Raw genomic sequence first — 16,147 nt, 5'->3', positions numbered from 1 at the left:
AATGCAAGGCTGTTTCTTATAATTGTGTCTGTTTAGCAATCGTTTAAATGGAGCTTTTCTCCCCAGGCCTCCACCTAAAATGGACCTGTGTCCAGTCGGACTTTCCCGGTCATCAAATGTAAAATAAAATAAAATAAAAATAAAATAAAAACATGAATGTCTAGTTGATAGCAGGATTACTAGCAACCTTAGCTTCCTATGAAGCAGACTCCCCACCCTATCTGGGAGAGCAGGTAGGAGAATTATTTGCAGATACCCCCTGTTATTTCCGCTGATACTTCCCAAGTTACTTCCAATACTTCTGTCCATTGCCAAGGATCAGTTTACAGCACTAGATTTTGGCAGCACTGATAACAACATGCTATTTTACCAAGGCGCTATAGGCTTAATAAATTATTTTTAGTTATTTTGGATGCTGGTTTGGTCGTATTTTATTATTATTTTTTAGTTGTTGTTGTAACATGCTGTTGCATTCTAATCAAACGGTAATGAGAATAGTGAATAAGAGTACAGTTATATCAAAAATAAAGCGTGTATCTGTGACAAAACACAAGTGAATTAAAATAATTTGCCAGTAAAAGTGCCTCTTCTAAGACAAATACTCTAAGAAAACTTTAAAAATTCATTACACAGTTTCCATTAATCATCGGGGAAGAATATAGGTGGAGCCCAACTCCTAAACAAAGCTTTGAGGATGTATCAAATTCTGATTTTCCCCCACTGATACTAATACTCCCACCACTAATATGCCATCTGATACTCATATTCATCCTTTGACGGGGGTACCTAATCTTGCAGCAGATCGGGGCTGTAATGCTGAACCTACTATAAGGATAGTATGCCTGTTGACTGCAATAGATTTTCAGACTGTTGTAGAGTCTGTCCCTCCTTTTCAAACATACTCATCTAAATATACTAAGATTTTAGAAAGATGTACATTTACAAAAGCCTATTGTTGAAGACTTATGAGCAGTTTTAAAAGCCTCCACACCTTCAGATATTTTAGGAAAATATGGGAAAATCAGCTATGGGAGGTAATATTCCAAAACACACAGATGATAAGTTTCTAACTGCAAGAGAGAATTTACTGAAAGCCATCAGTACAGCATGTCCTCTAGCACCTAAATGGGCAAGAATTAAGGCAGTTGTACAGAAAGAGAATGAATCTGTCGATGTGTATCTCCAGCGCATGATAGATGCCTTTGAAGCTTTGTATGGGCACCCAGAACCTACAAAGGGAGAGGCAGCCAGTGAGTAGATATTCAACTTCAGCAATTTAGCACTGATTCATGGGAAAGGGGGTGGAGGAGGAGAAATCATGGAGGTAGAGGTAGATTTAAATTCTTCTCACAGCAAGCCTCAGGACAATATCAGCAAATTTTTTACCCTCCTACTTCAGACTCAGCAGTGTAGGCAACGTATCAGCCCCTGGTTTAATTGTGGTCAAAGTGGACATTGGCACAATGAATGCCCTTACACTCAGCAAGGAGATCCATCTTTTCAGCCAGCCATTCCACATAATATCAAAGTACCACACCAAATTGAGAGACATTCTCCTACTTAGAGTACCACTTGGCAGCCACCAACATGGTAGCAAGAGCACCAGGACAGCCATGAGTAGGAAGAACAGTTACTTTCTTTGGTCCCAGTGGACCACAGAGGTCCCTTTCTTCCTGTTACAGTGTACAGCTGTACTCTTTCCTTTCTTAGTGACACAGCAGCAACCTGATCTATCATCACCTCATCAAAAGCAGAGCACCTCCAACTTTCCACAAAATCTATTTGGGGTATGGGGGCCTCTGAGGTTCCATTAAACTATCTAGAGAAAAACCTATTCCCATTCAAGTTGGTCTATTAAAAGAGCAGCATGCATTTATTGTAGGAAACACTTTTTTTGGGGTAGAGATTTACTGTATAAATTGTGATGTTCTACATTTTGCTAGATGGAGTATTTTTAGATATTCTAAAGGAAGCTTCTCCTTTGAGTCTGTATTCAGCTGATATTTGTGCAGACGAAGATACACTCTTTGCAGTACTTACATCAGAAGAAGCTTCTAATTAAGCTGATTTGGAAGGAGTGGAAATAGTCCCTTCAGCAGCTGTGGACTACCCATGATAATGATGTAGGACTCATAAAAGATGCAGAACCTCTAAGAGTTGTTTTAAAACCTTATGACCACCTAACCATGGTAGTTCAGTATCCTTTATTAATGGAGACAGAAAAATGAATTGATTCTGCCACTTCTGTATTACTTCAGCAAAGAATAATTATCTTGACTAGAAGCCCATGTAATACACTTATTTTGCCAATTAATAAACCAGGCAAGAACACCTATAGGTTTTTACAAGACTTTAAGAGCAGTTAATGGTTTAGTAGTGCTGACATTTCCTCTACTGCTTAAGCCCACTACCATAGTAAGTTCTATTCCATCAACAGCTACCACCTTTTTGTGGCAGACATTTCTTTTGCATGCTTCTATTTTCCTATATATACAGACACCTAGTATTTGTTTGGTTTTACATACAAAGGACAACAATGCACATGGACATTTCATTACAGCATTAGATTGCATGTAAAATGAGTTTCAGAGATAGAAGAAAAAGTATAGGGAAGACTGGACAAATGTTTTATTTAATGTAATGTTTCTTTCAATTATTTAATAAACACATATTACATCTTAGGTACGCTCTCCACTGCTGCATTTATTAGAAACATCATTAAAACTCAGACAATGCTGATTATTTAAAAAGAAAACTACCATATTTAATATTGTTATAATCACATTGCATGAGTCCAGTTACTGAAATGAAATTTTGTTAACAATGTCAAATGATTTGTAGGCATCTAAACAACAACAAAAAAAATGCTACATTTTATATGAACTAATCTGAATATGAGCCAGAAAATCCTATGGAATGTGATTTGCAGTAGACATCTTTCTGTTGGGCATAAAACCAGACTGGTTAGGATGAATAACATATGTAAGGCCAATATAAAATAAGTATTAACATATTTATTGCAGTTTTTTTTTTTATTCACAGATTAATAATGAAATAGGTCAGCAATTCTCCACCTTAAGTTTGTCATCTAATTTACGAATCAAAGTATATTTGGCTAGAGAGAAATAAGAATCAATAATAAAGGGGTCAAAAGCTAACAATTCTAATATTTTTGAATACATATATGTAATACATGAATATATTTCTTGTAGAATTTCAAGGAGAATGTGTGAGGGGCTGAGCTTTTAAGTTCATAAAAATGACAACAATTTCCATCATTATCTTTAAATATCAGAAGAGTTCAAAAATTATAAACCACCCTTCCATTTTGAAAAATAAAATCTAATTGGTCCTTAAGACAATTATCCTCTGTCTGATTAAAATTTGATATAATTTCCTAAAAAAGCTCAATAAGGCCCTGTATTGCAGAAATTAACATGCCATCTTCTTGTGTATGGTGAACATAGTTATTCTGAAACCCTTTTAACAAATATTCTGAAAAAAATCATCCCTCTTTATCAAAATTCTGATCATTACCTATCAGATAGTGTAATGATTTGAGTAAGAGTTAGCAGTTCAGATGAGCAGATCATTAACAGAAAGGAGAGAGAGACACCTAGGTTTTGATGTTTGGCATATTATTGAAAATGTGACAGAAGACGACTGGTTTGAGAAGGGATGCTTGTGGAACTCCAGATGGAATTATTTTTTGAACTGGTAAGGTAGGTCACCCAAAATATGCAGTCACTGAGGTAGAACTTGAAATATTTGAGGCTTTGGTCTATGCCAATAGTGGGTAATACTTGTAAACATACGTACTGCGATGGTGGTACTGCAGTAGCGTTATCGCCTCACAGTTAGACGTTGCCCGTTCAATTCTCAGAGCGTCTTCTGTTTGGCGACATGCGTGAATGGGCATTCTTTCGTTGAAGGTTGTAGGTTAGGCCTGGCAAGCCAGCACGTAAAACTCTACTACCAATCATTAGCGGACCGGAGTTCCACTGTGGTGACCCCTAACCGGGAAAAGCCGAAAGACACAAACAAACAAACAAACTTGTAAACATTTGTTGTGGGAGATACTGTCAAAAGCTTTGATGTGGTCTCTGAAAATGTTTATGTTACCAGTTTCTAGATAGTAGTAGGTATACTGATAAAAGAGATGAGAGCAATGGAGGTGTGGTCACTGCTAAGAAGCCTGCACTAATTCATACAGAGCAGATTTTGTTGTATAAGATGGCATTTTAATTATTTTGATCAAGTGTTTTGGGGAGTTTTGAAACTAATGGCTATGGGCATGTGGCCGAAGTGGTCTACAGAAAATAAATGGGCTGCTTTTGGAAGAGATATTATTGTAGATGACTTTCAGGAATCAGGAAATTCACAGGATTGTAAATGTTGTTAATAATATGGTGAAGAACAATGGATATAAATGTATTGTAATCTTTCCTAAACTAGAGTGGAGGTTGTTCATACAGGTGAATGACTTTGAGCCATCTGTTTATGTATTGTAGATTTATTGAGGATATTCAAAAGGCAGTTTTGTGATAGATGGATTGGGTAAGGGGCTGGAACTAGAATATGTCATAGGTGGTTTTAGAAATCTGCACCCAGGTTAACAAAGTAGAAGGCCCAGACTTGTGATAAAATGGTGGGTTTGTTGATGGGGTACTGTTACTGAAGAAAAATGTGTAATGATGAGAAAAAGCATTAGCAGTGAGTTGGCAAAACAACATTAGGCCTTGTTTGATTTTTACATTGATATATTAGAGAACAGTATGCCAGCATTCAATGTTCAGATTTTTTGTTTTTTGAATTATTGTCTGGTATAATACATTCTTATACTTTTCTGGAAAGTTAACTATTTACTTTCTCTAGAAATTGTATGCTTTCATATTTTGTAAATGCTATTTTGTTGATACTGATGTAAGATCATCTTTCTTTTGCTTTAAATAAAATGCCACTTTCCTTTTTTGTGATTTGTGTTTTGACTTATTTTACTTGCATTTGGACACATGGCAGGACAACTGTACTAAAAGGGCTAGGAGATGTGGCACTAAATTAATATCTCACCTATAATGCAGCTCACCCCATCAACACATCACACAGCTGTCTCTGTTACAGGTATGACAGTAGCCTCTACTGGGGATCAGAGCCCATAGCATTCAGGATCAGCGGCAGATACCCTACCAGCTCTACCACTCAGACTGTCACAGTAAATGGGGTCAGCTCAGATGAAAAACTATCATTATCTGAGATACAACAGGGATTAGGACTGGGAACAGTTCTTTTTCAGTGTAAATATAACTTACATTGTAGAAGTCAAAATTGGAAAATGTATGTTTTTTGATTACACAAAGACGTAACAGGGATGCTAGATACGATAGGGTGGAAGAAATTAAAAAATAGGGTTTGCTTAGTTAGGGAATTTGAAACAGCATATTAATTTAAATACAAAAACTGCAGACTAGCACAACTGGGAAGCAGTACCCCACAAGAGGAGCAGACAACTGAGGGGAACAGGAGCACCATTACAACACTAGAGCTGGAACAGGGCATGAGATATCGATATCAGGTGGATCTAAATGTAAGCACAGCTTGTAGCAAAGAAGGCCAGAGAATACTGGAAACACTCAAAGAAGAAGTGGAATCAACACTAAAAAAGTTATTCTTAGGTAGTCTGTGAGACTACATTGGGAATGCTATGTGCAGTTCTTGTGAACTCATCTTCGCAGGGATATATGCTGGATAATATCAGTTTAGCGATGGCAATAAAATGAATTAATGAAACCAATTATCAGAAACTGAATTAAGAAATGAATGTGCTCAGTAATGAAGACTCTGGGAAGAAAGGAGGTAGGATAGAAGCATTTAAGTACCCTAAGGCAAGTCACTGAGTAGGTACTATATTAAAAAAACATGCACTGGAAAAAATAGACACAGTGTCAAGACACAAGGATTATGAATTAGGAAAGAGAAATGAAAGTAAAAGTGGAAGGGAATTATTGAAACAACCCTCCTGAACAAATCTTGGTTGGTAACTGTGACAGAAATCAAGATTGCATTGGAAGGATCTGCAACATTTCTTATCAGGCATAGAGAAAATAAAGTTTTGTTTAAGCTGGACCTGAAGCTTATTTAACAGGAGAGGAAAAGGGCTCAAAAGAGATGTAGTTAAACAGAGGCAGGAATTGTTTGAACTTAAGTCCAGCAAAACTAACCCAATGAACCCACAGCATATCAAACTATCACCAAAAAGTTTACACAGGGCTTCAAGTACCTTTGAAGTATTACATTTGACCTATATTCCCACCCCCACTTCCCCACTATTCTGTATATGCTGACTCAGGTTGATCTACCTCATGGAAAATGAAAAAGTGCCTTACTTTACAGTTCCTTGAGCCTGCTGTTAATACTACAAGTCTGTTTAACAAAATAAATAAATAAATAAAAAGATTCAACAAAGAAAGATTTATAAGATAAGAGTATTTGTAGAAATTAACCATCTAATAATAGTGCTCCTGACAAATTAGGCCAAAGAGTGCATATCAGCCATCACATAATGTGTCTTTTTTGATGGTGTGAATAAGAAGGGGAAGATCTTTCAGCTGTGGCTGAATATGTTTCATGGTATCAGAAGAGACAGTTTTTAGGCAGGACTAATTTTAGCACAAAATGTCTTACATGTGTTAATGGATGTAAAATGTTCAAATGTAAGTGACATGTCAAAACTGAGGCTAAGTTATTTGCACAGACTAAGCATTTTTAATTAATGTAAGAATAATACATGTATAAAATGAAGGAAACACAGAGAACGTAGCTAGTTTTGGAGGTTTTCTTAGTACTTTGCCTTTGGATAAGTCAGGTCTGGTTGGATATAATCTCAGAAGATGGAACATCAGAAATAAATTTTATTAAGGGATTATGTCCATAGATGACTTTCTTCAGCATATGACAGTCTTTGTAGAGAATAATGTTTTTGTGGATAAAATCCATCCTTTAGATGAAATGTTAAACTCGGGTCCCATCTAACTGAATTAGTGGTTCTTCTAGTGACTAAAATATCCCACCCTACTTATCAAAGGATAGGGTTCTTTATTCTACATATTTACATTCATATTTCTTCAATATCATTACATCTTAATGATTGCTAATCATTTCTCTTTCACCTTTCCCATCATTTTACCCACACCAGAAACTTTCCTTTTTTATTTACACCAACTGCCATTTCGTGTACAGTATTTCATCATACCCAGTTTTCCAATAAGCCACATACAGGAAATAGCTATTTTATTTTATAAAATTAATATTAACATTTTTAATGTTTCATATTCCCAGAATAGCAATACAAAATTGTTTTCATGTCAATATTCTGCATTCTTTTTCTTTCCCATACTCAATACTCCTCTCTCAAAATCTATTTGTTCTCCAACATTATAGAAAAATGTTTCATAATTTATTTCTGATTACATACTCCACATTTTTATCATACTTTTTATATTTCATCTTACCTTTCACAGACAGCTTATTCAGTGTTAATCTGTATAATAAATTCAGAGCAGCTTTAAACTTATTTCTTCTTAATTCTCATTTAACCTCACTCTCTACCTTACTTGATGGATCTGTTTTATACCATTCACCTGTTTTTCTCATACCTTTCTTTTCTCTTTTTAATCAGTCATATTCCTTTGAATTTCCATTCCTAATCCTTTTCATATATTCTCCTGCTTTCTTGTATTCCTGATTTTTCCTTTTCTTTTTTTTATTTCCCTGAAAATGTTCAAAACTTTTCCACAAAGGGTTTTTTTCCTGTCTGACATGCATTCCATAACCCAATATATATTTATATATATGTGTATGTGTCTGTGTGTGTGTGTATGTATATATATATATATATATATATATATATATATATATATATATATATATATATATATATATATATATATAGAGCATATGCAAAGAACACAAACATCAGATTTATTAAATGATTAAATGGAATCTGCCTATTTTTACCTTATTATATAAAACCCTTTCTGAACAGGATTTAGCCTTATTCCCCAAAATACAGAAACATATATTTAAAATAATTTCCATTCCGTATTACTTGGGAACAAATATATTTTACCAAAATAATTTAGCTTTTCTAACAGAACTAAGTGCATTAAAAATGTTTTTTTTTTTCTAACAGACAAATCATGCATTTTCCAACATTCACTATCACCAATACTTCTTTGAATATCTCTTCCCATTGTTTTCATATTCCTTATTCATTCCCAGATTTTGCACCCAATACTTCTATTTTCTTAGTGCAAGTGGAAGGCATGTAGTTTAATATTTTTGCTTACCATTTACTCTACTCTACACTTTAGATATTCTAGTTCTCCAGTCTTTAATACTTTTACTATTTGTTTCTTTACCACATTCACTCATATTTTAGCTGTCACTGCTACTATATCATCAGCATAGCTTTGAATCAGAGAAATCTGGTCTATCCCTGTTTAACTAATTACTGCCATCCTCATAATTGTCTCCATATTTTATATAAATCACATTCATTACCAGTCTAAAAATGCTTCGCTTATGGGACTCCTCTGTTTAATCATTTTTTCTATGTTTATTTTGTTGCCATATTTATCCATTCACTAATGGCTGTATCCAGGATTGTTATGCTATAATTTTGATAGCTATGTTATTTATTTTAGGATTCAATATCAGCTCAGTAATTCCCACATTTTATCATGCCTAGCACTGTCTTAGGTCTTCTCTACCTAAAGCAACCATATCCCCTTCTTTTGCTCCCTGCTTTATACCATTCAAAATTTCCTCTATTAAAATGAGCATCTCCATAATACTTCTTTATTTCCAAACACATCTTCTCATATAACATCTTTATTGACCATCTCAAAATGTTTCTTGTAAATTTTCCATAATAATGTTATTGTCAGTATTCACTAACTTTATTGTCCTCTAGTTTTTATGAAATTTCACATCATTCTTTTCTATAACAATTTTATAACTCCTAAGCAAATATCCTTTTCCCTAACCCTTCTTGTAATTATTCATTAAGTAATTTTAGAAAAAATGTTATTCTCTCTTTCATCCATTTCTTCATAGACCCCATAACCAAGCCCTTCTACCCCTGGAATTGAATCTGGTCTTCATTTACCTGTTAGTGTAGATATCTCATCTATTTACTTTCACTTCATAATTCATTTTTCACTTTTTTTCAGAAATACTTCTGTCTTCCCAGTCCATGTATTCCACCTTTTACACCTCTTTACGTGTATTTAATACAACTTTCATAATGTTATCATTTGTTCCCACTATCACTCCTTCCTTCTTCATCTTCAGTTTGCCAAATCATATTTCACTATATTTTATCGTTTTTCCTAAATTAAGTTTCTTTTACTCTTTTTCCTTTTGTCATATACTTTTGTCTTTTAAATGCATGTTTACTGCCATCCTATTCAGCTCATGTATTTCTTATTGTTTTCTATATTGGAAATAATTTATTTTCCATATTAGAAATAGTCATTCATATATCCAGCTTCCTCATATTATGGATGTTCTTCTTCCAGTACCTCTTTTCTACATGAACATCATTCTCTCACAGTCTCTACTTATAAAGCTGTGTATTAATTTTTATAACTTATCACTTATTATAGAAGATCCTTATCTTTAGATGTTCTTTGAATGTTTTTTGTGCACTTTCAAAACATTTAAAATACTACAAAAGCTGTTAATTTCTTGATACCATTCTTCCCTTTATTATATTTTCATTGTTTCTAAAACTGTCCACATCACTAGGTGATCTAAAATACCTACTATACTGATACCACTATCATATTCCTGTAAACCCCTACTATGTACTATAAAGTAAATTTCAGTTTTCAAATCCCCCCCACTGACATGTATGTTGCTTCTCTTTTTCCTCCTACTGTGGTGCTGTGGTAGCGTTGTCGCCTCACAGTTAGACGTTGCCCGTTCGATTCTCAGTTAGAGCGTCTTCTGTGTGGCGACATGCGTGAATGGGCGTTCCTTCGTTGAAGGTTGTGCGTTAGGCCCGGCAAGCCAGCACATCAAAATCTACTGCCAATCATTAGCGGACCGGGTTCCACTGTGGTGACCCCAAACTGGGAAAAGCCGAAAGAAACAAACAAACCAAATAAAAGTCTCTGACAAATATATTTATGTATCTTAACTTCTTTTTCAACTGTCTCAACTTTTTCTCCCCATCACAATTAAAATCCCCAGTAATTACTATATCCATATTAACTCCTAAATAGTGTTTAATTTCTTGAAACAAATTGTTTCTTTCTTTCATTACATTACTTGTATAACTTGCTATCAACGTAACCAGTATATCTTTAGAAGTTAATATTGACAGTTTACCTGCAACACTCTATTCACATGTATGACTTCTCTGTCAGATACCCCATCATTAGTACAACACCCCAGCATATCTTGTTACCAAATACCGCACCACTTCCCTTCACCTTTGCTGTTGAGACTTCCTTAGGCACTAATATCACATCTGACAAAAATGTCCATTTTAACTTTTTACACTATTCTAGTACATTAAAATGACTGTCAGCATTTATTATACTGTTTGCATTCAAAGACATGAGTGAAGAATTATCCCTTTCCCTTTTATTGTCTGTATTTCATAAAAGTAATGTTTTGCTTTCTGACTGTAACATATTTACCTGTGGATAACTGTTTACTTTCTCTTCATTTCGACCTTTGGTTTGCAAGATATTAAATCTGTTTACATGCATATTTTTATTATATTCTAAATGAGTTATCTCATCTTTTTCACTTCCTTCATTTCCAGAACCTTCCTCTAACATTTCTTCTTGACATTCTTTATATTTTTAAGTACTTTCACAATTTATTTCCTCTTCTTCATTTCCTTCTCCCTTCCTCTCCTCTTCACATTTATCTATTCCTTATTGATTTTCATTTTCATGGTCAAATTATAAATGCCCTTTTTTGCATCTATAGCACACCATTTTACATGTCTTTGTTACATGGCCTATTTAACCACACTAATTACATCCTGTTTGGACATTCATTAATTAGGTGTTATTTTCCCCACAAAAGTAACACAATAGGCTGCCTAATGTACCTCAACACCCCCACTTCCTGAACATTAATTATGCATAGTAAACATTTAACATTATTGATGACTTTATCTAAAGTTACACATACTTACAATGATTCAAATCTTTATCATCATTCATTTTATATGCAGAAAGTACATTTTTACATAAATCTTTTAAATAGTCTTTAATGTCCTTTTACATTATGGTGTCAATCATGCATTGAAAATGAATCCCTTTTTTTGGATATTTACAGTCTTACTATAAACAGATTTATTCTATGAAAATACTTGTTTCTTTGATTCCACTTTTGTTGAAAAGGTTGTATTATATCAAAGAATTCACATGTAATGTCTCATAATTGTTCATTCCCTACATGAATCATAGAACTTGATATGTGTGTGTGTTAGAGGCTGAAAAGACACTAGTCTGGAGTAGTATCTTGCCTTCATTTAGTATACTTCAATACCAAGACAAGATAATTGGCTTTAACAATTGGCCAAGTAGCTGTGGTCATTCTAAGGGAATCTAGTATATGATGGCCTGGGATAAGATGGTAGATAAGACTTCCTCTTTTGCCACAGATGGCTTACATGTCTTATGCCAGGACTTCATTCAGCATACTGGCTAAAACCTTTGCTGTCTCATAGTGCATTTTTTATGCAGAGTCCACCTGTTGGACATTCCTAGGGACATGATCGTAGTTGCACTTCTTAATGCTAGAAGCCTAAATAAAAAGATGCCTGAACTTGAGGCCCTCATTCCTTCGGGCCTTGAGATAACTGTTGGGGAGTATATATATATATATATATATATATATATATATATATATATATATATATATATATATATATATGCCCAAAATAACATCACCTCATGTTAAATTACCCACAGTCTGTAACTTGGAGATCCAAATCACGAATGATAAATCTGACTATTACTTCTTTGCTAGCTATAGATACCAATCAATGCCCCTCCAAGATCATGGAAATTATATTAGCACCATTGAGGGGTTAAATATCAAGCCAAATACCCACTTGCTAGGGGATTTCAATTATCTAGTCACACTTGCATCTCTAAAAATGGATATGGCCAGCATTTTCTGGAAAATGTTAATGCCAATGCATTAGATAAAATTTTAAAACTACTTACTAAAGGGCTGTAATATCATAGGATCATAGGAGATTACTAGGCTATCGACCTGAAAGTCATTTTAAGCCTAACCATTTCAACCCAATGTAATACTGTAGAAGTACTAGTCAATACCCAAGACTGCATTTAGTGATGACTGCCCAAGTCCAGGAGGGTTGTGGGCACTATCCCCAGTTAGAATTTACAGTGCCCCATCCACTCATCTAGGTTCCTCTTGAACAGTCTCATAGAGATGCTCTGTTTCACATGAATTGGTAGCCTGTTCCAAAGACGTGGCAGTCACTGGGAGATAAATCTGTCCCTCTAGCATGTCTTATTTAAGTTGCAGGCCATATTTAAGTCTCTGCAATGGGTAGCCCTAGACCCATTTGATATATGGATATGCAGTAAGTTTATTAGGTTAGGGTCTTGGGTTGCTCTGTAGGATAGGCATAAGTCTCTCCTAAGATGTCTTTATGATACAGACTATAGTGACAGGGATTTTAGTTGGTCCATGTAAGGCACATGCTGTAGGCTCTTCATCTTATAGTTTCATAGGTTGGTACTAGGCTATCGGCCCTAGGGCCTATACAAGCCTAGCCATAACAATTCCCTGGCTATTTCTTCCCACAGTATTTACTTCCCTGGACACCTGTCTAGCAGGGTGACTGACGTGATCCCCGAGGTGAATTTCCTATCTACCATTCAATCATCAAGGTTCCTTTTGAAGAGGGCCAAAGAGGCGCACTGCTTGACATGTATGGGCAGTCTATTCCAGAGTCTGGGGAGTCTCTGGGTCAGGAACCTATCCCTCCAGCATGTTTTGTTCATTGTGATGACAAGGTTTAGATCCCTGGAGCATGTGTCTCTGCAGAATTGGGATTTCTTTAAGTGTAGCATGTCCAACGGCTCTGGTTTGACATGGCCTTGTATGTTAAGCAAAGATCGCCTCTGAGTAGACGATATGCAACAGAGTATAGGTGGAGTTTTTTTTTTGACGGTCAGCATAGGGCATCTTATTTAGGCCTGTGATTCTTTTAGTGAGGTATTTCTGTGGCCTTTCTAGTTGTTACAGATGTCTTGAGAGGTACATACCAAACGGGGCATTGTATTCTATAATGGGTCTAATGAGGGATGAGTACAGTGGTACAATGACGTCATTTTTTCTGGATGAAAAGCCCTTAGTGATGAGGTGTGCCACATAGAAGGATTTCCTGACTGTTGTGGTGAAGTGGTTATCGAAGGTGAGACCACTGTCCACCTGTGTCCCTAAGTCTCTTATCACACTTTCGGTGTTTAGTGTACTGCCACCTATGTGATAATTCATGGGTACATGCTTTTTCCCAAAGGGGATAACTATACATTTCTTGGTATTGAGCTTGAGCCCATGGCTCTGGCACCAAGCATCTGTTTCTGTAAGGCCCTTTTGCAGAATATCCAAATCATTTGGGTATTCAATAATGGCTCCCAGTTTGCAGTCATCTGCAAACTTTGTTAGCCAGAGTTCCTTAGTGTTGGCCTGTACTTCAGAGAAGTAGATGCCAAACAAAAGCGGTCCCAGGACTGAACCTTGAGGTACTCCACTTGTCACTTGTCTGGAGCTGGATTTGGAGTCGGCTACTTTTACAGTGTGGGTTCTGTCAGTTAGCCGGTTGGCAACCCATCGAGTGACATAGGGATTAATGCCCAGCTTAGTAAGTTTATGTATGATTCCAGAGTGGGAGATGGTGTCAAAGGCCTTGGCAAGGTTCAGATAGGCTGTGTGGACCACCTTACCCTTATCCACAGCTCTGGAGACTGATTCGAAGAAGTCAGTCAGGTTCAGGAGACAAGATCGACCCTTCACGAACCCAAACTGTGTGGGGTCCAGTGTTTGAAGGTTGCCAATGTCTTTGTTTATAAGTTCCATAATAATACATTCCATAGCCTTGCAGATCAGGCTCATCAGACTGATGCAGCGGTAGTTCCCAGGATCCAAGTTGGATCCCCCCTTGTGAAGTGGGATAACTGTAGCTGTGCGCCACTCAGTGGGCACGAAGCCTGAGGTGAGGCTATGATTAAACATGACACTTAGGTGAGGTGCCAGTTCATTTTGTAGTGCATGTAGTACACAGCCTGGGATGTCATCTGGTCCCATGGAAGCTGTATTTTTAGCTTTGGAGAGTGTGTTTTTTATCTATGTGGCCATTATTACTGGAATTTGGCAATCTTTCAGTATTGAGATTGGCCCTTTAGGGGGTGAGAAGGGGGTGATGTTTGCACTGAATCAATCTGCCAGGATATTGGCAATATCCTTGGGATCAGTATATTTAATGCCATTATGTTGTAGCTCAGAGCAGATTTGACCATTACCATTTAGATTCTTAACATAGCTATAGGATGCCTTGTGGTTGTCTTTGGAATCTTTGTCAATTTTATTTTTGTAACTAGCTTTGGAGGATTTTATGAGGGATATCAGCTTCTTACTGAGGCTGGTAAGGGAGTTTTTTGCATCCTGGGATTTTCCTCTTTTCTGCAACAGTTTCTTCCTTTTGCTATAAAGTTTGTTTATGGCAAAGGACCATTAGATTGGCTTCCTTTTTTTGGAGGAGAGCGTCTTGGTTCTATTGGGGATGGCACGATTCATGCATGAGTGGATGTGCTCATACAGTGCCTTAGAGTAGGATTCAGCAGCTGAACTTTCAGTTCCCGTCTGCATGGGTCTCATGAAGTTTGGCACTTATGACTTGAGTAGCATGAAGTTGACTTCTTTGTTACAAACCTCTAAGGTCTCTCTAATTGCTGTAGATGCTTAGTACGGTACATATAGAATGGGGCATTATACTCACTTATGGGCTGGATAAGTGCTGAGTATAGGGGGTTTATAACTTCTTTTGCTGTCATGGTGATGCCTTTACTAATCAAGTGAGCTATTTAGAAAGCTTTCCTTACAATGGTAGACATGTGCTGGTCGAAGTTAAGGTTGTGGCCAACCTGTGATCCCAGGTCCCTTACCACTTCATGGGTATTTAGGGTATTGTTATTGATTTGATAGTGTGAAAGGATATTGTTTGTGCAGAAGGGAATGATGATGCATTTCTTTGCATTCAGTTTTATACCGTGACTAATACACCTGTCGTTGGTCTGTGTGAGACCATCCTGGAGTATACTGACATAATTTGGGGATTCAATGATTGCACTTAGTTGTCTGCAAACTTGGTCAGCCACAACCCTTTAGTTTTGACCTGAACTTCAGAGAAGTATATATTAAACAGTAGGGGGCCCAGCAATGACCCCTGTGGCACACCACTGGTAACAGGTCTGCTGGTTGATGTGGAATCACCCACTTTGATAGTGTGTGTCTGGTCTGTGAGCAGGTTGGCAATCCATCTTACAACAAGGGGGTTTACATTCAGTTTGCTAAGTTTATTAGCAATACCTGAATGTGGGATTGTGTTGAAAGCCTTTGCCAAGTCAAGGTATGCTGGGTGCACAGATTTGCCCTCATCAATGGCCTTGGTCATACTTTCAAAGAAATCCACCAGATTTAACAGGCAGGATCTGCCATTCATGAAGCCAAATTGGGTAGGGTCCATGGTTTGGAGGTCACCTATGTCTTTATTTATGAAGTCCATAATGATATGTTCCATGGCCTTACAGATAAGGCTGGTCAGGCTTATGTTTCTGTAATTCACAGGGGTCTGTTGCTAGGCCACCTTTGTGGTGAGAAATAACTGTAGCTGTTTTCCATTCTGCAGGAACAAACCCTGTGGTTAGGCTATGATTGAAAAGGGTACTTAGTGGTGATGCTAGGTCATGTTTTAGCCTGTTTAGAAGATAGCCATGGTGCCATAGAGGCTATGTTCTTTGCCTTGGACAGGGCTTTGAGGACCTGCTCTTCAGATATGTAAAGTGTGTAGGGGTGGAATTAAAGG

The sequence above is a fragment of the Protopterus annectens genome, chromosome 8.part0 (assembly GCF_019279795.1).
Source record: "Protopterus annectens isolate FY-2018-M chromosome 8.part0, PAN1.0, whole genome shotgun sequence".
NCBI lineage: Eukaryota > Metazoa > Chordata > Ceratodontiformes > Protopteridae > Protopterus > Protopterus annectens.
This window is presented reverse-complemented; position numbering follows the sequence as displayed.